Genomic DNA, 13079 nt, shown 5'->3' with positions numbered 1-13079 from the left:
GTAAGATCAGCCTGTCTTCACATGTATAAGCAAAGATTTAAGGGAACTGAAGCACTCATGATCCTCCTGTTTGAAGGATGTCCTAATGTAGTTACAATAGCAATTAAATTGTGCAATCATTCTTGTTCTTTACTAGTTGCCATGAGGCAAAGATGGCCACAGTGCTGCCTGTGGACCAAATGAGGCCCATAGAGTTCTGCAGTGGGCCCACAGTTACCTTTATCTTTAATATGGCAGTATGGTCTATGGCAGGGGCGGGCAAACTTTTTGGTCTGAGGGCCACATCGGGTTTCCAAAATTGTATGGAGGGCCAGTTAGGGGAGGCTGTGTCTCCCCAAACAGCCAGGCGTGGCCCGGCCCCTGCCTCCTATCCGACCCCCCCCCCGCTTCTCGCTCCCTGACGGCCCCCCCCAGGACTCCTGCCCCATCAACCACCCCCCACTCCCTGTCCCCTGACCACCTCCAAACCCCACCATTCCTGACTGCCCCCCAGGACCCCTGCTCCATCCAGCCCCCCTGTTCCCAATCCTCTGACCGCCCTGACCCCAGACCCCGAACTTCCCTGCCCTCTATCCAACCCTCCCACCCTCTTACCGCGCTGCCTGGAGCACCGGTGGTTGGCGGCGCCACAGCTCTGCAACTGCGCTGCCCGGCCGCCCAGAGTGTTGCACTGGCGGTGTGGCATGCTGAGGGAGAGAGGAGAACAGCAGGGGAGGGACCAGCTGGCCGGGCAGGAGGGTCCCGCGGGCCGGATGTGGCCAGTGGGCCATAGTTTGCCCACCTATGGTCTAGGGAGACTACCCATCCCAGTATTCAATGGTGCAGCTAGATTTGAACAACATTGAATGCTGGGGTCTTCAGTCTCAGTTCACATCTGCATATTACACATGATGGCTCCAGTTTTGTTTCATTTTGTGTGAATTGGGTATAGCCCTTAGGCTTATGATTTCAGTTATCCTTCCCCTGCCGGGGAGTAATTTTCTCTTTGAATTATTAATAATCAAACCTAGCTAGGAAATTCCTGTACCTTCTGCAAAAATAGTGAACTGTTGCAAAGGGGGTGGGAGGGATCACTTAATAAACAGACATAAAATTAAGAAAAAATGTTGAGAACTGTACTTTTTTCAGAAACACTTATTTCTGAATAAGTACTCCCTCTCATAATTATATCATTAGCCAAGCAAATAATATTCTTCAAGCCAATTATCTGCAAATGATCATGGGACAGTACTTATACTGAAAGAATACATGTATTTTAGGAAAGGAATGTAGAGCAGAGGATTGTGAGACAGGACTTCTGGGTCTGAGTTGTTCTGTGACCTTGCTTTTCTGGCATAGAAGATAATCAGAGGAAGCATTTGCCTAAATGAGGTAACTGTGATGTTTAGGTCAAGAATTAATAAGTGTATGGGAAGAAGAGCTGGAGTTGGGTCCTCACAAGCCTGGTAGTCACAGGGACCTCTGATTTGGGGGAAGTAGTAGAATTTCAGGTTTCCTGAGCAAGGCTATTTGGTTTTGGGGTTGGAAGGCATGAAGATCTGGGCTTCACTTTTAGAGCAGTAATTTGTGGAGATGGAGTGGCCTAAAGTTTCACACACCCTCTCCCCAAACAAACTCTGTGTAAAATGGGTCAAGTTTGGAGTATATTGCAAAGAATAATTTTGCTAAGCCTCCCCAAAATCCTTAACTAACCCTGTACAGTTTGTTATGTGAATGGTGGACAGAAACCGGTTCTGGAAGAGTGGACAAATTTAAAAAAAAAAATTTTCAGGGCTGCCCAAAACTGTTAAGGCCACCTCTCATGGAAAGCATATTATAGGGTCTCTTTTGATTGATTCAGGAATATTGGACAAGATGGCCCAAAGGATTCTTTCCCTGTCCAGTAGTACCTATCTGAGTTACTGTGATTTACATTTAATTTCTTTGGTATTTTTACCTCTGTCTCCTTTAGTTGATTAGTTAGTTTTACTTTGTACTCTTTATTGTCCTTTCCTTTTTTTTGTAGGAATGTGAGCGTCCTGCCTCAAAGTTTTGAAATGGAAAAGGAAAACTTGTGATGTAGGTGGGATCCATTTGTAGAAGTATCCTTGTTAGAACTGGAAACATGCCTTACTTGCCTGCTGAATTATTTTGTGAATATATCAATCTACATTTCCTGGGATTTCCTCCACGAAACAGATGCACCTTTTTGCACACAAGGGTAGGCCTATATGCTATAGGAAGAGCTGCAAAAATTAATTATGTGAAGGAGTTTGAGAGATTATTTGGATAAAAGTAGGAAGTTTAAACATTTTACTTTCTTTATCTTGAATGTTCTTAACCATAAGGTATATGGTCTGAATCAAACCTCACTGAAGCCAATGGAAAGTCTCCCATTGGAGTCCATGGGTGTTGGGACAGCAAGTCTACATAAGAAGGAGGCAGGCCATTTGTCCAGTTTTAAGCTGGACAATCCTCTTTTTGGGTGGTGTCCCCCACCATCCAGTACTGAGACAAAATCAGATGTGGTTTTGTACGATAGTCAATCAGGGACATCGTTTTGAAAAGCACATCGTTCCCACCATGCTGGCAGGACCTCATACTATGCATACACGCCAGGGGTGTGGGCCAACTCCATTCCTGGAAGTACTGGAATGTCCAGTATTCTAAGAATGCATGAGTGTCCACCCTAACAAGAGGGAAGTCAAACCCAGTAAGAGTACAGCAAATCAAAGAGCAAATGTTGTGGAAATGCCTGATGTGAAATCATTGGAATGAGAAATAAATATGGTCAATATTAACCAAGACTTAGTTGTGGAGTGACTGAAAGTGGCTGCCTGAGTTTGCTAAAGAGATCCTACATGACATAAGTTGTCAATTCATTTGTCAAAAGTTTTCCTATACAATGGACTTTGATACGCAGTGTTCTTGTTGGTCCCAGGAGATTAGAGAGACAAGTGTGGGTGGGATAATATCTTATATTACAAGATATTACCTCACCCACCTTGTTTCTCCAATGAACTGTGAAGCATGAACTGTGAAGCTCCCAATGAGCTTATCTATATCTACTTTGTCTACTGACTCTGAGTTTGCTGGGCTTGTGTTAATTTGCTGCAGTGTTTCTGAGGGCAGGTTTACACTACAGCTGGGATTGACTCTGAGACTGATCCACCGGTGGTAGATTTAGCAGGTCTAGTAAAGAACTGCCAAATCGACTGCAGATCGCTCTCCAGTCGACCCCTGTACTCTACCCCTGATGAGAAGAGTAAGGTAAGTCAACGGGAAATTTTCTCCCGTCAGCCCCCCACAGTGTAGACCTCATGGTAACTCGACCTAAGGTACGTCGACTCCAGCTACGTTGTTGTTGTAGCTGGAGTTGCGTAGCATAGGTCAACTTACCGCGGTGGTGTAGACACAGCCTGATATCTGAGGTATGATGATTTTTGTTAGTTTTTGCAAGGCAACACATGTGTTTGCCTCTAAATTATTTAGAAATTAAAGTTTGTATCAAAAGATAGACTTTCTCATCCTTCTGCTGCCTCAGACCAACAGTGCAGCTAACACACTGGTGAATCCATTGTTCCCCATCATAGAGATGCATAGCATCATTTTCATAAAGTGGTGGCAGCCACTGGGACTCCAAATCACATTGAGTTTTTTTTGTATTGCTTAATTGTCTCATTATACATTTGCAAGTCTGCAGTGACTCTGATGTCATTTTGTAACAGTTAAGGCATTCTTGTTTTCAGTTTTCTGATGATAAAAATGTCAGTGGGTGACAACCCATGCTTCATTGGTGCCACTCTGTATTTTAACAGTGCTAAATAAGGATCATCCTTTTACAGTAGATAATTTATTATTTTGACATAATTTTCAACCAACCCAGTGGATTGGGGATAATGGAGACTAGTGCTTGCATGCCTAAAGTCATAGTTCACTGCAAACTGATTAAACTCATGCCTGGTTAAACTGTGACCCCATTGTCAGACATGACTATGTCAGGTATACCATGTCTAGTAAAAATAGATTTGATATGCACAATCACCTGTTTAGTTGTAGTATCTTCTAGTAAGGCTATCTCAGGGAAGTAAGAATAATAGTCGAGGACAATTGCATAGTTTTTTTTCTAGCTACGGTGTAAACAAATCTATACCTACTTTGTTTCAGGGGGCCAATTTTTCCTGGCCCACTAACCTGGATTCTGTTACTTGACTTGACCTGTATTTTTGGCATATGCAACAAATCTTGACAGCTTCCTCAATGTCACTGTTCCTCTAGGGCCAGTATAAAATGTCTCTAGCCCTTCACTTAGATTTTCCAGTTCCTAAATGACCTGCATGTATCCTTTTTAACATTTTTCTGGAACATCTTCGCAATCACCATCCTAGAGCCTTTAAACAAAATCCCATGTAGCACTGAGTTTCCGCTAAATTTATAAGAGGGACTGTCCCAGCCATTCTGTTCTAGTGGCCTTGATTACTTGCTGCAGGGTCTCATCCTGAGCAGTAGCTCTGGTAATCACCATCCACATTTTGTCTGAGACCACTTTTGTCACGTTTGTCAAATTCTGTAGACACCAAATCTCTCCGAGGTTTGTATTCAATTTGCAAATCATATATGTGAAATTGAAACAATCTCTGTATTTTCAAGAAGAAAAGGAGGACTTGTGGCACCTTAGAGACTAACCAATTTATTAGAGCATAAGCTTTCGTGAGCTACAGCTCACTTCCTCAGATGCATATCGTGGAAACTGCAGCAGGCTTTATATATACACAGAGAATATGAAACAATACCTATTCCCACCCCACTGTCCTGCTGGTAATAGCTTATCTAAAGTGATTTCCAGCACAAATCCAGGTTTTCTCACCCTCCACCCCCCCACACAAATTCACTCTCCTGCTGGTGATAGCCCATCCAAAGTGACAACTCTTTACACAATGTGCATGACAATCAAGCTGGGCTATTTCCTGCATAAATCCAGGTTCTCACATCCCCCCACCCCCATACACACAGAAACTCACTCTCCTGCTGGTAATAGCTCATCCAAACTGACCACTCTTCAAGTTAAAATCCAAGTTAAACCAGAACATCTGGGGGGGGGGGGGTAGGAAAAAACAAGAGGAAACAGGCTACCTTGCATAATGACTTAGCCACTCCAAGTCTCTATTTAAGCCTAAATTAATAGTATCCAATTTGCAAATGAATTCCAATTCAGCAGTTTCTCGCTGGAGTCTGGATTTGAAGTTTTTTTGTTTTAAGATAGCGACCTTCATGTCTGTGATCGCGTGACCAGAGAGATTGAAGTGTTCTCCGACTGGTTTATGAATGTTACAATTCTTGACATCTGATTTGTGTCCATTTATTCTTTTACGTAGAGACTGTCCAGTTTGACCAATGTACATGGCAGAGGGGCATTGCTGGCACATGATGGCATATATCACATTGGTGGATGTGCAGGTGAACGAGCCTCTGATAGTGTGGCTGATGTTATTAGGCCCTGTGATGGTGTCCCCTGAATAGATATGTGGGCACAGTTGGCAACGGGCTTTGTTGCAAGGATAAGTTCCTGGGTTAGTGGTTCTGTTGTGTGGTATGTGGTTGTTGGTGAGTATTTGCTTCAGGTTGCGGGGCTGTCTGTAGGCAAGGACTGGCCTGTCTCCCAAGATTTGTGAGAGTGTTGGGTCATCCTTTAGGATAGGTTGTAGATCCTTAATAATGCGTTGGAGGGGTTTTAGTTGGGGGCTGAAGGTGACGGCTAGTGGCGTTCTGTTATTTTCTTTGTTAGGCCTGTCCTGTAGTAGGTAACTTCTGGGAACTCTTCTGGCTCTATCAATCTGTTTCTTTACTTCTGCAGGTGGGTATTGTAGTTGTAAGAAAGCTTGACAGAGATCTTGTAGGTGTTTGTCTCTGTCTGAGGGGTTGGAGCAAATGCGGTTGTATCGCAGAGCTTGGCTGTAGACGATGGATCGTGTGGTGTGGTCAGGGTGAAAGCTGGAGGCATGCAGGTAGGAATAGCGGTCAGTAGGTTTCCGGTATAGGGTGGTGTTTATGTGACCATTGTTTATTAGCACTGTAGTGTCCAGGAAGTGGATCTCTTGTGTGGACTGGACCAGGCTGAGGTTGGTGGTGGGATGGAAATTGTTGAAATCATGGTGGAATTCCTCAAGGGCTTCTTTTCCATGGGTCCAGATGATGAAGATGTCATCAATATAGCGCAAGTAGAGTAGGGGCTTTAGGGGACGAGAGCTGAGGAAGCGTTGTTCTAAATCAGCCATAAAAATGTTGGCATACTGTGGGGCCATGCGGGTACCCATAGCAGTGCCGCTGATCTGAAGGTATACATTGTCCCCAAATGTGAAGTAGTTATGGGTAAGGACAAAGTCACAAAGTTCAGCCACCAGGTTAGCCGTGACATTATCGGGGATAAAACAAAAAAACTTCAAATCCAGACTCCAGCGAGAAACTGCTGAATTGGAATTCATTTGCAAATTGGATACTATTAATTTAGGCTTAAATAGAGACTTGGAGTGGCTAAGTCATTATGCAAGGTAGCCTGTTTCCTCTTGTTTTTTCCTACCCCCCCCCCCCCCAGATGTTCTGGTTTAACTTGGATTTTAACTTGAAGAGTGGTCAGTTTGGATGAGCTATTACCAGCAGGAGAGTGAGTTTGTGTGTGTATGGGGGTGGGGGGATGTGAGAACCTGGATTTATGCAGGAAATAGCCCAGCTTGATTGTCATGCACATTGTGTAAAGAGTTGTCACTTTGGATGGGCTATCACCAGCAGGAGAGTGAATTTGTGTGGGGGGGTGGAGGGTGAGAAAACCTGGATTTGTGCTGGAAATCACTTTAGATAAGCTATTACCAGCAGGACAGTGGGGTGGGAATAGGTATTGTTTCATATTCTCTGTGTATATATAAAGCCTGCTGCAGTTTCCACGATATGCATCTGAGGAAGTGAGCTGTAGCTCACGAAAGCTTATGCTCTAATAAATTGGTTAGTCTCTAAGGTGCCACAAGTCCTCCTTTTCTTTTTGCGAATACAGACTAACACGGCTGCTACTCTGAAACCTGTATTTTCAAGGAGTGTTTGCAAGCCCCTTTTGGCAATGGCATTAAGTGTAATATGGTCGATTATAGCTAACACAGGTCTCCCAGAAATAAAACTTTTTATGCTCATAGCCTAATGACAAATCTTCCTTCTCTGTTTGAATATATTGACACTTTTGGTTTTTGTTAGCACCTGTGATGCACAGGCCATGGCAGCGTTCCCTCTCATTTTTTACATCCGTGTTCAGAGTGAATTTTGTTACTGTTAGGATATAGATATTCAGGCCTGTCTGCAAAGGCCTGTACTCTAAGAATTTAGGTGTATTCTTATCACTTGGCTAGTGATAGAGGTATAAAAGAAAGTATCAAAATCACTGTCTGCTGGTGTAAGGGCCTTCTCTTACTGTGACAGTCTGAGGCGCTGTTCTTAGGCTAAGGCCTTTGGCTAAGCAGCAGAGGCAGCCATAAGCTGGGAAGCGAACGGTCACATCCTCACATTCCAAACTAGTCACATTGAAATAAGGTGCTATTGGGCTGTTAGGCACTATCAGGACAGGATTGTATTCCTATCACCTCCAGAGAAAGGGAAGTGCCTAGAAAATGTAAAAGGAAACTTAGTTTGATAGCATCCTATCTGGCAAGAACTCACTTATCAATAGCTGGGATGTGAAATCCTCACTTCTGTATTGTTTTGTCATTATAGTTCCCACTTTGCTGCTGTTTGTCTGTATAATCTCTGTCTGGTTCTGTGATTGTTCCTGTCTGCTGTATCATTAATTTTGCTGGGTGTAAACTAATTGAGGTGGTGGGATATAATTGGTTACATAATCATGTTACAATATGTTAGGATTGGTTAGTTAAATTTCAGGAAAATGATTGGTTAAGGTATAGCTAAGCAGAACTCAAGTTTTACTATATAATCTGTAGTCAATGGGGAAGTGACGGGGTGGGGGTGGGCATGTGGGGGTGTGAGATGGGAACAGGGAATGGGGGTAAGAAAATTGGAATCATGTTTTGCTAAAGGGGGAAATGGGAACAGGGAATGGGAGTAAGGAAGTTGGAATCATGTTTGGCTAAGGGCAGGAATGGGAACAGGGACACACGTGTAAGGCTTTGTGGTGTCAGAGCTGGGAAGGAGGATACTAAGGAAGGAAACTGGAATCATGCTTGCTGGAAGTTCACCCCAATAAACATCGAATTGTTTGCACCTTTGGACTTCGGGTATTGTTGCTCTCTGTTCATGCGAGAAGGACCAGGGAAGTAAGTGGGTGAAGGAATAAGCCCCCTAACAGTTACATGCACCAATATGGAGGTGATGTGCGGTGGGGGTGGGGCTGAGGGGTTTGGAGTGTGGGAGGGGGCTCAGGGCTGGGGCAGAGGGTTTGGGTGAGGGCTGGGATGCAGGTTCTGGGGTGGGGCTGGGGATGAGGGGTTTGATGTATGGGAAGGAGCTCAGAGCTGGGGCAGAGGATTGGGGGGTGAGGGCTTGGGCTGGGGATATGGGCTTTGGGGTGGGGCCAGGGATGAGGGGTTTGGGGTGCAAGCTGCCCCAGGGCTACAGCAGCGGGAGAGGACTCCCGCACAGCTCTCTCTCCCTGCAGCAGCACCTGGGCTGGTGGTGGGGAGGGGTGCCTCTCCCCACCGCAGCAACTCTGGGGCTAGGGCCGCGGGATAGGCACCTCTCCCATGGCCATGGCAGGGCCAGGCTGGGCCTGGGGCTGGTCTGCGAGAGAAGCGTCTCTGCCACGGCAGGTCCAGGCCAGGGCAGGGTTGGGGGAGGGGCGTCTCCCCCAGCTGCTGCAGGTCTGGGACTGGGCTGGTTTGGGTCTGGGGCTAGGAGAGAGGAATCTCTCCCTGCCGCAGCCCTGAGCGCCTGCGCAGCGTTTAATAGGCTGCTGCACAGTTGTGCGGCCACGCAGCTTAGAGGGAACTTAGGCCACAGGTCTCCAGTTATAAACTCTTATAAGAAGATAAAGCCAATACGCTACTTGGAGGCATTTGTGGATAGCTTTAGTTTTGTGCCTACTGTCAGAGTACCTCAGGACTAGGGCTTCTTTAACACCTTTACTTTCTTAAGATTTGCATTCCATGTCCATGACATCTTTGAGCAGCTCTCTCCAGTTGCTGGTTCAGGCAGATAGATTAGGCACAAAGTTCCCTATGTTGTTCACCATTCCAAGGAATATTTATACCCATTTCTTGCCTGTTGGGGTAAGCATGTTGCTGAGGGCTTCAACCGTGCTGCGATCTTCCTGTCCACCTTGCCCTACTAACGTCTTTCCCAAGTATGTCATTTCTATTACACCAAATTTACATTTTTGTTTGTTTAGCTTTAGCCCAGCATCTCAAAAGCTGCTCAGAGGCTCTGGTTGTGCTCTTTTACTGTTTTTCTCCAGAACAAATGTTGCCTATGTAAGCCATAGTACCCTCTAAACCAGAGGTGGGCAAACTACAGCCGGCGGCCACATCCAGCCTGCAGGACCCTCCGGCCAGGCCCCTGAGCTCCTGGCCTGGGAGGCTAGCCCCCAGCCCCTCCCCTGCTGTTCCCCCTCCTGTGAAGCCTCAGTTCACTGTGCCACTGGCACAATGCTCTGGGCGGGGGGGCTGTGAGCTCCTGGAGCAGCGCAGCTGCAGAGCCCCCACCTGACCCCTGGCTCTGTGCTGCATGGCTGTAGGGCCACCAGTGCTCCAGGCAGCATGGTAAGGGGGCAGAGGGGGTTGCGTAGAAGGCAGGGGAGTTCAAGGGGGTGGTCGGGGCCGGGGGGTGTGGATAGGGGTTGGGGTGGTCAGAGGGCGGGAAACAAGGGGGTTGAATGGGGGCAGGGGTCCTGGGAGGGCAGTCAGGATGGAGAGGAGGGGTTGGATGGGGCAATGGGGGGCAGTCGGGGCGGGAGGTCCAAGGGCAGTCAGGGGACAGGGAGCAGGGGGTGGTGGATGGGGCAGGAGTCCCAGGGGGGGCCCATCAGGGGATGGGGGGATTGGATGGGGTAGGAGTCCCAGGGGGGCTGGCAGGGGGCGAGAAGCAGGGGGGGTCGGATAGGGGTCAGGGGTTGGGCCACACCTGGCTGTTTGGGGAGGCACAGCCTCCCCTAGCCAGCCCTCCATACAATTTTGGAAACCCGATGTGGCCCTCAGGCCAAAAAGTTTGCCCGCCCATGCTCTGAAACAACGTTTTGTTTTCCACCTCAGATGACCAACACTACCCAAATGTCAGTCTGCAGAAAAGTCGGTCTCCCAAAAGGGGTGCTGCACAAACATGTCCTTAGTTTTTTCTAAGGGCATCTTCCAGAGCCCTGCTGATTCATCAAAGGTAGAAAGATATTTGGTGTTAGCCATCTCCCCCAAAATTTCTCCCCTACTAGGTAGTGGTAAATGTTTCCTTTTAACATACTTAATGTTTTGGAGTCTATACATAAGTGAAGGGTTCTCTATTTTTATTTTTTATTTTGTGGGGGTCAATGAATGCTCTTAGTTCTTCTACTCACTCTGTGATTCCCACAGCAATGAGCCTACTCAGCTTCTCTTTTAACCTCTACCTTATGGCAAGGGAAACTTTGTTAGAGGCATGAATCATGGGATGGTTGGCTCTTTCAGCTTTATTCTATACAGATACACTCAGAACTTCCCTATGCCCTGGAAGACTTCCTCAGACTCTTCTTCAGTTGTTTTGGTCCCCTGCCCATCCAACGAGTGCACCTTCTTGATGAGACCAAGGGCCTGAAATGTTTAAAACACAATAATAGGTGTTCTTATGCCTGGTACTATTACAAATTGTATCTCTTCTAAATTTGTTATTTACTTATATACTCCCTTAGTGGGAGTTCACCACCTTAAGCCCTCAGTTTTACCCATTTACCTTCTATTGCCTATGGCTTTTCTTTCAGTGGTAATATCACTGTTTCTGGCACCACATTGCTTGCGCACTTGTGTCCAACTTAAGAATGGTCTTATTTGCTTTCAACAAGATAGTCCATTCATCTTGTGCTGCAACATTGTCTATTCCTCCTATGAGGAATTCCTTTGGACTAGCGGTGCTGTTGTCATGCTCTTTATCCATGTCGTGCACACTCTGCTTGTGTGCGTAAAGTGATGTGATCATCCATTGCAATTCTTGCATCTTTTTCCATATGCTCAGTTTGCCACAGTATGCACAATTCCATGTACTGTTTTTGGTGGACAATGACTTTGAGTTCTGCATGCCTTTCTGCCTCAGGTTTCATTTCTTGTTGCATTTTGGATTCTTTATTATGTCCACAGTGTCAGAGCACAGTCCACCCTCCATAAACTTCAGTCTGGACTAGGTAACTTTGTTTGCTTGGCAAATTCTAATTGCTTTGTAAAAGGTTAATTCTGCTTTTCCAGTAGTCTGAGTTTTTTGTCCCATATCCTAATCACAATCTTGTATTTTATTAGGGACATTCAGTTAGCCCCTCCAAATTGCAAGATACTCTCTTTAGTCTTAGATCAGTCACAAACTCTTCTATTGTTTCACCTTCTTTTTGTACTCAATTTAAAAACATCTATCTCATTATTCTTTTTCAAGTGAAGTGCAATACTCAAATTTATTTTATACAGTTTCATAGTTAGCCTCCTCTTGTCTGACTTAACTAAAAACTGTTAAACATATTAAGTGTTTCAGGACTAGCTATTGTCAGAAATAAGGCTACCTTCTGACTGTTTTCCTTTTTGCTGGCACCCATTGCTTGCAGATACAAAGGGAAGCGCTGTTTAAACCTCCAGTTTCCACTTTTTCAGAGTTTCAGCTCTAGTGAGGCTTTTATCTGCTCCATTCTTCCATGAAGGATATTTTCTTAGTTTGTTTTACTCTTGGTTCCATGTGGTGTTAAATAATCATTCAGAGCCAAGGAGGCTAACATAAGTCTTCGATCAGTGTTTCAGTTGTAACTTACTGGCATTGCATAACATAACTACTTGGAACTGGTTGTTACTGCCAAAGCTTCTTAAAGGCACAGTTTCCCACACTATCCAGGCTGTAATTTCTTTATGGGTAAACAGAGGACATCAATCTTTAAAGCTGTTAATTCAGCACCTTTCACAAACACTAAATTAACTTTTTTTTAAAATGAAGAACTCATAACCATCCCCACTACTGCCAACTGTTCCACTTTTCCAGGCTGCTATTGTGAGCACTTTAAGCCATCTTGGACCGAACCATTCTTTGTATAACCCCATCACCTTCAGCTGTGTTACCTGGGTGTAATTGAGAGCAAAATTTTGCCTGAAGTTCTTCTCTGTGCTTTGTAACTCTAAGGCTATCTATCCCACTCTGACCTGATTTTATTGAACAATGAGCCATTCTAATTTATGAGAATTAAAAGTACCAAAACCATGAAAACTAAAGGAACAGAAAATGCAGGAACTAAAGGTATGTCTACAGCTGGACCTGGAAGGTCTAAATTCCAGTTCTAGGAGACTTATCCACACCACCTCTGATTGAGCTGCTGCACTAAAAACAGTGTGGCTGCCATGACCCAACCAGTGGGAGGGGTTAGTCATGCCGAGCACGTACCCATTTCAGGCACTAGGCACGCAGTTGGGGCAGCTAGCCCCTCCCACTGATCGTACTGCTGTGATACACTAGTTTTAGCTCACTAGCTCAATCGCAGTTTGTGCGGGTATGTCTCTTTAAGCTGGGAATTACATTCCCAGCTCAAAGTGTAGACATACCCTAAAATACGTGGGTTCATTTCAAGTGTGGAGCTGGGAATTTTTGTGGGATTCTTCACTTTAGTAATTTTTCTTACATTTGAGCCTGTAGGTCAAAGTACCTTCTTTTGAAACATAAAATTTTAGAAATTTGTTAGTCAATTTAAAAAAAATTGTCTTCATTCTCCTGGAACAAATCACAAATGCTAGTTAGTTATTATGATTATTGGTGAGAAGTTTGTCCTACTGCGCTTTATTCTTTTTTTTTAAATAAAATAACAATTTATTCATATTTTTCTCTACCACTAAGACATCATTCTCAATTTTATGGTTGGCGTTCTCCATTCCTGTGAATTTGTTGGTGACTTAGTTAAAAGCAAACCA

General features: G+C 45.0%; 1 long non-coding RNA gene across 1 annotated transcript in view; it reads left to right on the top strand.

Annotated features, from left to right (window-relative positions):
• LOC311526640 overlaps positions 1 to 13079 on the top strand; it is a 49274-nt gene that overhangs the window by 33486 nt on the left and 2709 nt on the right. The gene's annotated exons all lie outside the window — the stretch shown is intronic.

Source organism: Lepidochelys olivacea, assembly GCF_965140295.1.
Source record: "Lepidochelys olivacea isolate rLepOli2 genome assembly, chromosome: 9".
In the NCBI taxonomy this organism is placed as follows: Eukaryota; Metazoa; Chordata; order Testudines; family Cheloniidae; genus Lepidochelys; species Lepidochelys olivacea.
This window is presented reverse-complemented; position numbering and strand designations above follow the sequence as displayed.